The following is a 12,197-nucleotide window of genomic DNA, read 5'->3' on the forward strand; positions in this document are numbered from 1 at the left end:
CCTCATAATTTCAGCGCAATTTCTCCTCACTCCTCCCACTATTGGGAATTTTGTCCCACCTGTAAATATCATTATTGAAGGTCCCCAAAATGGTTGCAATACTCAGTGATTTCCCTCCAAGAATTTCCCCACAAAACTCAGCCCCTAACTCCTCCTTTTCCCAATGCCCCATGTGTGGCACGAAGTATCACTGTGCAGGCCCACGCAGTCTTTGCTAATGATGGTCTTTGCCTAACCAACTCACTCAAAATGGAGCTCTGAAATCTCTCCAAATCTTCAGCAAATGATGGCCTTAGGTTGTCCAGAAAAGCCCAACAAGTCCCTTTCTCCACAAAAATCTCCTCCAATAACTGTGTTTCCCTTCCTACGTCCCACCTGCTGAACCAACTCCTCAAATATGCTAAATAGACCTCTAGATCAGATCGAATGTGATGAAGGTTACCTCCTTGGGTTGGCACTCGAAGTCCACCGAAGGTAGAGTGATATTCTCGCTCGAAAATCTCGCATGCTCAACAGCACATGCAGACTTGGCTCCCAGATCAAGCGTGCTAGTCAAGGGTGAATGTTCAAATGATCAAAAGATGCCCCAAAATTAGTGTTCCCTCATATTTTGTCATTGAGCCTCCAATTTCCCCATTTGGGTCCGATCCTTCTATTTTCCCACTCTTTCCCTCCAAGAGTGTGTACTACCAAGAGGGGAGCATATTCCTTCCTTAGGGTGGCCCCCACCATCCACTAACCATTTGATTTCCTCTTTTCTCTTATGTTGGGTCCTTACTTTAGCTCAAAACTTTATGAGGGGTCACACAACCCATTTTTCCTAAGTAGTAATCCAAAATTTGACAAAATTGATATTTCCCTTAGCAATATTGCTAAGTGGGAATATCACAGTCCTCCCCACCAAAATGTTGCTTGTCCCCAAGTAACTGCAATGTTGGATGTTGGAGAATATTCTCACCCTCCCAAGTGGCATCCTCCTCGGGTAGGTTCTTCCACCGAATCAAAAACTCCCTGATGACTCTGCTCCTCAACTTCCTCTCCCTATTGTCTAAGATGTCCTCAGGCTCTAAGACCAAGTGCCCATCATCATCCAACAGAGGTAGCTCCGGAATTGTTGTCACCTGCAGGCTCAGTACCTTCTTGAGGCACAACACATGGAAGACATTGTGCACTTGGATTCACGGTGGAAGTTCTAACTCATAGGCCACTTCACTGACCCTCTGGGTGACTCGAAAAGACCCATAAAATCATGGTTGTAGCTTCTCGGCCCCCTTTTGCTTTAGCGTGGAATACCTGTAGGGCTAGAGGTGTAAAAATACTAGGTCCCCCACATCAAAGTAACTCTCAACCCGATGCCTGTCTGCATACATCTTATGTTGGTTTTGTGTTATTTGTAAGTTATCCTTGAGAGCCTTGAGAATGTCATGGCTCTCCCGGATCCAATCTTTGGTCCTTGGGGCACCACTGTCTCCAAAGATAATGTCAACAAAAGATAAAGCATCATAACAATACAAAGTGCCGAAAGCAGACATACCAATGGACATGTGATAGGTAGTATTGTAGCAATACTCCCCCAAGTGTAGTCATCTTGCTCGTGCATGTTTTTGCCCTGTCGCGTAGTTCCGCAAGTAACCCTCCAGCGATTTTTTGATGATCTTGGTCTTCCTATTGGTATGGAGGTGGTAGATGGTGTTGGGTGTAAGATTTGTGCTCACTAGCCTGAAAATCTCCTGCCACAAAGCCCCCATGAAGCGATTGTCTCTGTCACTCACGATGGTCTTGGGAAGACCATGCAACCGAAAAACCTCCCTGAAGAACAACTTTGCAACTTGCAAAGCAGAGTACCTATAGCAAAGAAGTGGGCATACTTCTTCAATCCGTCCACCACCACATAGACGCAATCACGACCTTGCACCATGGGAAGGCCTGTGATGAAGTCCATCGAGATGCTCTCCCACTTCCCCTCTAGAATATGGAACGACTGCAACAACCCTGCTATATGAGTCAACTCCCCCTTGTTCCTCTAGCAGGCCTCACACTCCTATACATATTTCATGATGTCCCCCTTGAGCCTTTCCATGAGAAACGCTCCATAACGATCATGTAAGTCTTCAAGAACCTTTGATGTCCTGAAAATGGTGAATCATGGGTTGTGGGGAGGATTTTCTCCTTCAGCTGTGAACCAAGAATCAAATAGATGCACCCCTTGTAATAAATAACATCTGCCATCACGCGATAGCGCTTATCCCCATAGGTACCCTCCAAGATCTCACATGTCTGACGATCCTTGTAGTACTCCATCAACAACTATTCTTTCCAATCATGACAAATGCTCATGAGGGAAAGTGTTGTGGGCCTCATAGATAGGGCAATTGCCACCACATTGTGCTTGCCCCTAATATACTCTATATCAAAATCGTAGGCCTGGACTCTGTTGACCCACTTCGGATGCTTGTCATTGAGGTCCTTCTACCCCAGAAAATGGTGGAGACTATTGTGGTCAATCTTCACTCTAAACATGTTGCCCACTAAGTATTATCAGAATTTGGCCAATGCATGCATAATGGCCAACATCTCCTTGTTGTAAATGGAATACAACCTACCATGTAGAAGGAGTTTTTGGCTCTCAAAAGTGATGGGATGGCCATCTTGTGACAGAACTGTACCAACGCCTTCACTTGATGCATCACACTCCAAGGTGAATGGTCGAGTGAAATTGGGGAGGGCTAATACTGGGAAACTGCTCATCACCTCCTTAAGGTGTTCAAACGTTGCCTGTGCCCTATCTATCCATGTGAAGGACCCCTTCTTAGTCAAATCCATGAGGGGAGCTACCAACTGTGAGAATCCCTTTACAAAATTCCTATAATAGGTGCATATTCCCACAAATCCCCTTAACTCAGTCACATTCCGGGGTACTGGCCAATCCAAAATGGCCCTAATCTTATCCTCATGCACCCTCACACCATCCTTCCCAATAATATGCCCCAAACAGAGCATCTTTTTCAACCCAAACTCACACTTGGGCAGCTTGGCGTAGAACTGTTACTCCTCTAAAATACGTAACACCACCTCCACGTGTTGTAAATGTTCCTCCTAGGTCCTGCTATAGATCATAATGTCATCGAAGAATACCAGTACAAACTTCTACAACTTCCCACAGAACACATGGTTCATGCAGGACTGGAAAGTGGTCAGTGTGTTGGTTAGCCCGAAAGGCATAACCAGAAACTCAAAGTGCCCATAGTGACATTCGAAGGTCATCTTGGGGACGTCCTGATCCCTCAATCTAATCTGGTGGTACCCCAGATGCAAGTCTATCTTGGAGAAGTACTTGGCTCCTCTTAGCTCATCCATCAGCTCATCTATTTATGGAATGGGGTAGCGGTTCCTCAAGGTCTTTTTGTTGAGTGTCCAATAATCTATGCACATGTATAACGTCCCATCCTTCTTCTTCACCAAAACAATTGATGAAGTGAAGAGGGTAGAGTTAGGCCTAATGTGCCCAAGTGCTAACAACTCCTGAATGGTTCGCTCAATCTCATCCTTGTAGGCCTTGGGATGTCTATATGGAGTGGTAATAATTGTTTGTACCCCTGGCTCTAGCTCAATAGTGTGCTCAAACCCCCGGTCAGGTGGTTGCATTGGTGGTATGTCCCTAAACACTACCGGGTACCTATCTAAGATGCCCTGTATGTCATGGTTTGGTGGCTTGGATTGACCCCCAGCCTTAGAAATCCTCAATTCCACCGCTCACTAAATGTCACCATGCCTCAGGTCAGCTTCCATCCTGTATGTTGAAACTGTATGTGGCGGGTAAGAATGCATGCCCCGAAGAACAACTAATTTTCCATCCGGACCTGTAAACTCCATCTCCAACTTCCTCCAATCAGTAGTGACTTGACCAAGAGAATAGAGCCACTGGATACCCATCAACAAATTGGTGTCTGGCACATCCACCACAAAGAAATGATTTGTCACTGAATAGTTTCCTATGGTCACTATCAAAGCGGGAACATATCGTGTACACTACATGGTCATATCCCCTGACACAAGGACTGAGAATCCCTCAAACTCCTCGGTCGTGATACTCCGCCTCTGAACCATTTGTGCATCGATGAAACTTTGGGTGGCCCCACTGTCCACTAAAACTGAGACACGATGTCCCTACACTGTGCCTCTCATCCTCAACGTAAAAAATTTGGGAACCCCACGTAAGGACTCAAGGACCCCTCCTGTTGGTGCAAAAGGGGCTCCCTCTGATGGTGGTGGTGGTGGTGGTCCCCTCTCCACATGTATCATGCTGTCATCTCTACCTATATCCAACTCTACATCATCCTCTTGGTCACTGTCAGATAAAACCTCAATGTAATTAGCCTTGTCCGTTGTGCATCTATGGTCTGGTGCCCAAGGTTTATGACAACTGAAGCATAGCTTCCTCCTCAGGAGGTCTCTCCTGGTCTCCTCATCCAACTATCCACGCCCCTGGTTGGCTCTCGGTGGTGGAGCCCTAGTGTCTCTCCTCCTCTGCTGGAACACCTGTTCGGGTGGTATCTGCGTTTTGGTCCTTGGTAGAGGATCCTGCAAGTCTCAAGCCCTACCAACTCCGTCCTGCAAAGTGGTGGGCCTATTGGACCTCACCAAACCCTTCAGTGGCCCTGCTAGCCCCTCCAAGAACATGAAAACCCTCCCAGCCTCTGATAATTGGGCACCACCACTGACAATCTTAGAAACTCCAAGATATAAGCCTTGGCACTCCTCTTCTGCTTGAGCCGTGTCAGATATCCAAAGTGTTCCTCTGAATCTCTTCTCTCAAAGTGCTCTAGCACCTTCCAAGTGAAATCCTCATAGGTCGTAACTCCTGCATGCCCCATCATGGTCAACCCATGGAACCACCAGTCATGGGCTTCCCCCTCTAAGTGCAATGTGGCAATTTTAATTGCCTCCATGTTACACAGTAATTTGTCACTCTCTTGTCATTCCCTGTTCCTGATCCCAAAAAACCCTAGTAGTGACTATTGTGTTATACTTTCACCATGAAACCTATGCTCTTGCATCCCTTGAAGTTTGAAGAAAGTAGTCCACACTCCCTTCAGAACATTTCCAGAGAATCCTTCTTAAAACCTGGTTTTTAAGATCAGTGTTCTTTCCCAGTGTCTCACCCACGCCGATCAGTGCTACTGTTAGTCCAATACCCACGCCGGTCTACTTCTGGAAAGTTTTTATAAAAGGAAACAGAGTTTCATGTCTAGAAACTTCTAGTGGCGATGCGCTGGATGTTCGTTTGGTTGGATGAGGGCAGAGAACTCCATATAAGGTTCTTTCACCCTTAAAAGTGGACCTTCCCAAGGAGATAAGACCTTCTTCCCCCCTTGAGTGGATCTCATTCTTATCCTCCTCTCCCTATATAAACCACTTCCTCTTACCCTTTTTGGTTACAATACACACAATGCAACACATATTGACGCTGCAAAATTCTGAAATCTTTAGCTTTTGATAGAAGAATATGTCTTAGATGACAAAAGACTAATCTTTGGTAACTAAAGCATGAGGAGAGAGAGTTAGAGCTTGGAAGCCATTTCATGTCAAGCTAGGGAAGAAAAAGAGTGTTGAAAAGGCGTGTAGCAGGACTTGGACACCGCAAAAGAGATCTCCAACGTCAAGGCTTCGGTTGTATTTCTCTTTGAAGTTTATTTTAATACAACTAATGGTTTATTTCCTATATCAGGTGTAACATTACATTTGATAGCTTAGAACTCCTTGACCTTTTAAGTAGATTGAATTCAATTTTATGTTATCACATTTGTTGTTTTTTCTTTCTTGTTTGTTTAAGGTATTTGAATGAAAGGAACGAAAGAAAGCTGGAGTAAGGAAGCAAGATCAACGTCAAGTGGATTAGCACTATAAGAGGTAGGCCCTCTTATTCGATTCTAATCTAAGGAAATTTACATTAGATTGTCTTGTTTGTAGCTAGACCCACTCTTGGGCTAGAGGGATCGTCTCTGTCCGCAAAGAGGATACTCCACCAAAAATTGGCGACTCCACTGGGGAATACATCTCCTTTTTATCACTCTATTTTTTCTACTTGTGTGCCTAGTTTGTTTATTTATGGTCTTTTGGATCTGTATTGACCTATTTGAAGGCATATAGGCACTATCCCACCCTCTGATGTGTTAACTTTGGCCCTGTGTGAAGTTATTTTTTAATTTTTTTCTTTGAATCCCTCGATCAGCGCTCTTTTTGTCCAAACAGTCACGCCGATCAGGGCTATCATCTCTAGTTGTAGCCTTTCCAGTCGTACCAATCAACGCTAGTTTCAACCCAAAAGCGTGTTAGTCTCTGAGTTAAGAAAAAAATAATAATTTCTCCCATTCCAGTCCTAATGTGTCTTGACCCTCAAAGTCTCTTCTTCCACCCAGAAGTGACTAGAATGCTTTGTTTGTTGTTTTGATTAATTGATTGGCTTGAAGTTTCATTGCTTGATTTTTTGAGTTTTTTGGATGGTTTCTATGACCTTAGGGCATCTAGGTCAATTACCGTTCATTTGTTTGTTTACTCATTGTGTCAAGTTTCTGATTTGCTGCTTCATTTAATCCATCTTTCAGTTGCAACATCTTCATTGCTTCATTTTCAATTGAATGAGTGAAAGAGTCTCATTTGTTCTCTTATTTTGAGTGTCTCTTTTCTCTTTCCAAGCATAGATTACATTGCTTGGTTTTTCGATTGAAGCATTTGTGTGTTTGGTTTGTGTGATTCAGGGAAGAAGTTGCTTTTAGTTTTATTTATCATGCTCTGGATTTGATCGATGCTTGTTTGTTTGGAATTGTGAAAATTTTCATTAAAGTGCTTTATGTGAAAGATTCATTTTGCATTTTATGAAAAGAAAAACATCATTCTAGTTTACTTAAGAGAAAATATTGCATTAGTAGTGTCATTGAGAAGCTAGAATTACATCATCATAAGCATTGGAAATGAAATGAAACTTCTTTTGTTGTTAAGGGAAGATTAAGTGCATTTAGGACATGTATTAGTGAAATATTTCATTCTTTGATTGTTGCATTGATTGTGTGCTCTCTATCCCTCAATTAGTGTTAACTTTCATTGAAGAAAGATTTCTTTTCTCATATAGCTACATATAGGAGTTTTCAGATGACAGTGGTAGGGCCTTGGAATTGAAACCTAATTCAAGATCAACTGTTAAAATTTATTGAATTAACCTAAGGAAGCATTGAAACTTAACGCTCACATTTAGTGGTCTAGGCTAGAGATGTGTTCCGACGTCTTTAAACCTAGTAGTTGTCATTCGCTTCGCATTAGACAGTGCTAGTACGAACTTGTGCTCCCCGTATCATCGCGTATATAAAGGGAGACCCCTATAGATTGCAATCCTTTATCCATAGGAAGTCGAGTCTACTGCCTTGTAAACATGATACACCGAACACAACATTCGGGGAGATTGTCTACTCATACTTTTCGGTTCGCCGGGAGGTATTCTGCAATTCACAGTTACCTGGTACCCATTTTGCCTAGATTATCTTGAGTAGTCATTTTGGTCTTTTTTACTCTTCAAATTTAAAATATCATCGATCACTTGTCCTTTCGAGCTCATTAACTCCGAAAGCGACTAGAGTCACCTTTTGCCCTTTTCTCGACTCTTAAAATATGAAAAGGAAAAGTTTTGTTTCAGTGTCTTAAAATTAACTACCCACGAAATATTCCTGGTTAAAGTTGTCTTCCTTAATGATTCTTTAGGGTCGTTTCCAATGGCAACATTTCCAGAGTCTACCAGTCAAGGATTCCCCTCAGATGAGAATCCTGGTCCTTTTCCTTCTTTTGGAAATGTTGGTGCTCCTTATATGGCAACGTTGTCCCTCCCTGGGTTAACCATTGGTTTACCTATCTGGTTATTTTCAACCTCGGTGGTCCCAAGTGTCCCAACTCCTATCCATCCATCTCCTTCATTTGAACCACATCACGTTGATTCTAAGGTTGATCTCTCAACTTCTTCCCCTATTTCTTCACCTTCCTTTTCTACTTCGCCTGGTGAAAGTTTGAAATCTAGTAACCAGGGGGCTAAGAAGAAGAAAAAGAAGAATTCAGATAAGTGAGAGGCCAACCGTGCAACTGTTACTCCAAATGCACCTCCTGTTGACAAACCTTCTGACCCTTTGCGGAATGTAAAATTCCCTTGCAAGCTATGTAAGGGTGACCATCTCCTTCGAGACTATCCTAGTATACCCAGAGTCTTAGAGGTATGGTCTCAAAATCTGGATCGACCATCCCCATCGACCTCTGGAGATCATGTCGATGCTACACATTTGTCCTCTTATGGATAAAGCTTCCAATATTTTGGAAAACCTTACAACTCCTCAGGTCCAACTCCCTGTTGGTTATCAGAGACTTTCTTTTGACCCTCTCCTAGTTGGTAAAGAGATTGACTTGGATTCATCTCTTTCCCATCCTACTCTTCCTGAGCATCGCTCTCTTGTGTCTGTTGCCAACCAACCATTGGTCGAAAAGAGTGTCGACTTGGCTCCGCCTTCGGTTGTTCACTATGTTCCTGAAGAGCGTAGTGATGATCATACTGCTCATATTCTTCTCGTCTCCTCATATTCTCATGGATCAAAGAGTGACCCTCCCGTCCCAGTTGTTCAGGAGAGTCCTTCTCCTCCTCCTACAGGGCATGGGCGCAATCATATGATACCCCCACCAAGTTGTTATGTCGTTTCTTTTGATTGGATTCAATTGACTGTTTGCTGCCTCTCATCTTATGTGCCTTTCCAGATCACAGTACAAGCCTATAATATGGTAGTACATGGCACTATATTAGATGAAGGTGCGTCTGTTAGCATCGTGTCTTCTACTACTTGGCAAGCTTTGGGTTCCCCACAGCTTGTGCCTGTCACCCAGAATCTGTTGGCTTTCAACGAAGGAACTAGTCAACCCTTAGGGATCCTTCTGAAGTTCCCTATTACTTTGGGAGGAAAGACCATCTATATAGACGTGATGGTAGTCCAAGGTCCCTTAGGTTTCAATCTTCTCCTTGGACATGACTATGTTTATGTCATGGGAACTCTTGTTTCTTCGCTTTTTTGTGTGGTTTGTTTTCCACACGAAGGGAGAATAGTGACCATTGATCAATTGTCATTCATTGGTCACCAGGTGCCTCCTATGCAACCATCATCCCCTATTGGTTCTTTTTTGCAAGCAGTGCCCTCCTTGCCACAGGTCAATTATGTGGTTACCCATTCCGTCTCCACATTTGTTGATGATCACATACATGGTATAGTACATTATGTACTAGGGGCATTGGAACTCGATCTGTCATTGGTACCAGTTGACATGTATTCCTCCCAGAGTGTGGTTCTCCTGTCTAGTGAGGACCTCTTGGGAGCCATGTTCTCGTATGGTCCATGAACAAAGGGTCACAGCATAGTTCCTTGTCTTGTGTCAAGCTCATTAAAAAATGAAACAAGGGGTCGGAGCATAGTTCCTTGTCTTGTGTCAAGCTTGTTAAAAAATGAAACAAGGGTCCGAGGATAGTTTCTTCCTCTATCTACCTTGTTAAAAAATGAAATAGATGTCCAAGGATATTTCTTTTACTGTGTCAACCTCGTTAAAAAATTAAACAACTCCCTTTTCCAAATCGAGTCTTTGACTAAGATCTCGTAAAATCCCAGTTGAGTCTTTCTTGGATCTCGAAAGTGAACCTTCATTCCATCCACCTAGTTGAATGAAACGAAGCATTAGGGGCATGTACCTCGAATTGATTCATTATGTTGGAGGCATGCAAACTTAACTCAAGCATAGTTTGTCTTTGTTTCAAGCTTTTGTAAAAATGAAACTAAACTCAAGCATAGTTTTTCATTTCAAGCTTGTGTAAACATGAAACTGAATTCTAGCAGAGTTCCCCATGGTTCAAGCTTGTGCAAAAATGAACCCATGCCCAATTTACATCTCGTGATTGTCATTTTTATTAGCTAATTTCTGCTAGATGAGCCTTGGTTGCTTCATTCCATCGCCACCATCTCTTTGGCCGATCATATTCTTTCACTTGGTTGTTTTTTCCTTCCCAAGGAACCAAAACAATGAGTGCTTTTGCTAACTAGCCTCTTAACCTTTCAGTGTTTTGAGCAGTTCCCCCTTAACTGGAACTTGTTTCTACCCTTTATACCACTCATTCCTCCAAGAAGAGTCACTTTTAAGCTCTTTTCTGACTCGTAAAAAATGAAAATATTGCTGAGTATTTTTCCTTTTTAGACTCGTTAAAGTAAATAAAAATGGGCAGTCTGTGTTAAGCCCTTTTCCGACTCTCAAAACACGAAAAGATTGTTGAGCTCTTGTCATTTTGAACTCAATAAATATTGCGAAACATCGTTTACCCAGTATACATTTACCCCTTTTCGGGCTGGGATAAACTATTTACAAAAAAGGTACACCTTAGTCGAACATGGCTAGGAGGTTCTCTCGAGTATTGTTTTCTACCTTTTCGAGCTCGAGAGACAACTTTACGAAAAGGGACCTTTTGGAGTTTTCTTTTTCGCTTCTTTTTCAAACTCTCTAAACATGGAAAAGATTATGAGTTTCACTTTTATTGAATTCGTTAAAAGATTAAACAACATAGGACTTGCCATTATGACAAGACCGCTACTCCTTCCTAGGGCTCGCAAAACTTACTAGGATGGATCCATTCGAAGGATGGACTTATATTACAAGCATGTGTTATCCCCGTCAAACTTGTATAAAAATAACTGGAGTACTCGCCAGAAATGGTGGGGGGAAATTAGAAATATTTCATTAATTGTATTCTTAATTTGAGGCAGCATGTCGCTCTTGAACATTGACACTCATCTGTTGTTCATGTCGGGTTTTGGGACATCCTCACTTTGTCACTTGCCTCCCTGGGTTTTGGGTTATCCATTTTAAACCGCTCATATGATCTCTGCCAAGTCACCGTGACCTATGATCCTATGATGTCAAATGCTGCCAAAATCCGGAGTCATGTCATCCACATGTTCAAGAGAAGTCTTCATATTTGTACATTGTCTGATCATATGTCACCATCTTGGATTACTCCCATTGATTGTGTTTCCTGTTTCATGTCAATGATGAAGCATTCATTATGACCTTCCTTCGATGAATCACTTCCTGTCGACTTCATCTCATTATCCGAGAAGTTGATCTAGAAACTCCCTTCTAGTACCTCAGAGCTTGCATGCCTCAATGCCAAGTTCTTCGCACTCGACAACAGGTCCTCATCATTGGCCCTTGATCGAGTGATTTTAGAGGTGTTCGACTTCAGTTCCTTATTCACACTTTATGAATTGTACTGATAGTACCTTGAGAGCCATTGACATTATGGGTGGTTTCTCTCGCGCTTGTTAATAGTTCACATCATTGGCTGGTAATCAAGTGATTTTCGAGCATGTTCGACTTCAGCACATCTATTCACATGTAATTTGTACTTTGATCGGGTCATGTTGGAGTGCAAGACCCTGGGCTTAGATCACAAAAGTCCAAGTTGAGGGGAGTGATAAGTCATTCATGATTATATACATGATTTTTTAAACGGATGGTTACAACCATGTCGGGGTATCATTTTGATCCTGCTCAGTCGAATGGCTGCGACCATACCATGGGTCTTTTAATTTTGATCCTTTCTATGCAGATGGTTGCGCCCATGACGTGGATCTATTTCATATGATCCCTTCAGTGGGATGGTTGCGTCCATGTCGAGGATCCATGCACATGATCCTTTTCTTGATGGATAGTTGTGCCTATACCATGGATTCATGTATTTTTATATGCCTCTCATGTTTATCAAGCATGACTATCAAATTTCAGATATGTACATGCATGTTTGAGTTGCAGGTCTTCTGATGTTGGCATTCCAAGTCCTCGCTCTGTCTTAAAGCATTTCAACCATTGCTCTCAACTCCCACTTCATGCTTTAGGGGGCATCTATTACACAGTAATTTGTCACTCTCCCGTCACTCCCTGTTCCTAATCCCGGAGAACCCTAGTAGTGACTAGTGTGTTATAATTTCACCATGAAACCTATGCTCTTGCATCCCTTGAAGTTTGAAGAAAGTAGTCCCCACTCCTTTCAGAAAATTTCCAGAGAATCCTTCTTAAAACCTAGCTTTTAATATCAACGCTCTTTCCCATTGTCTCACCCGCACCGATGGCAGAAGTTT

This window comes from Pinus tabuliformis, chromosome 6 (genome assembly GCF_031772625.1).
Source record: "Pinus tabuliformis cultivar Carrire ecotype Pingquan chromosome 6, CPIR1, whole genome shotgun sequence".
In the NCBI taxonomy this organism is placed as follows: Eukaryota; Viridiplantae; Streptophyta; class Pinopsida; order Pinales; family Pinaceae; genus Pinus; species Pinus tabuliformis.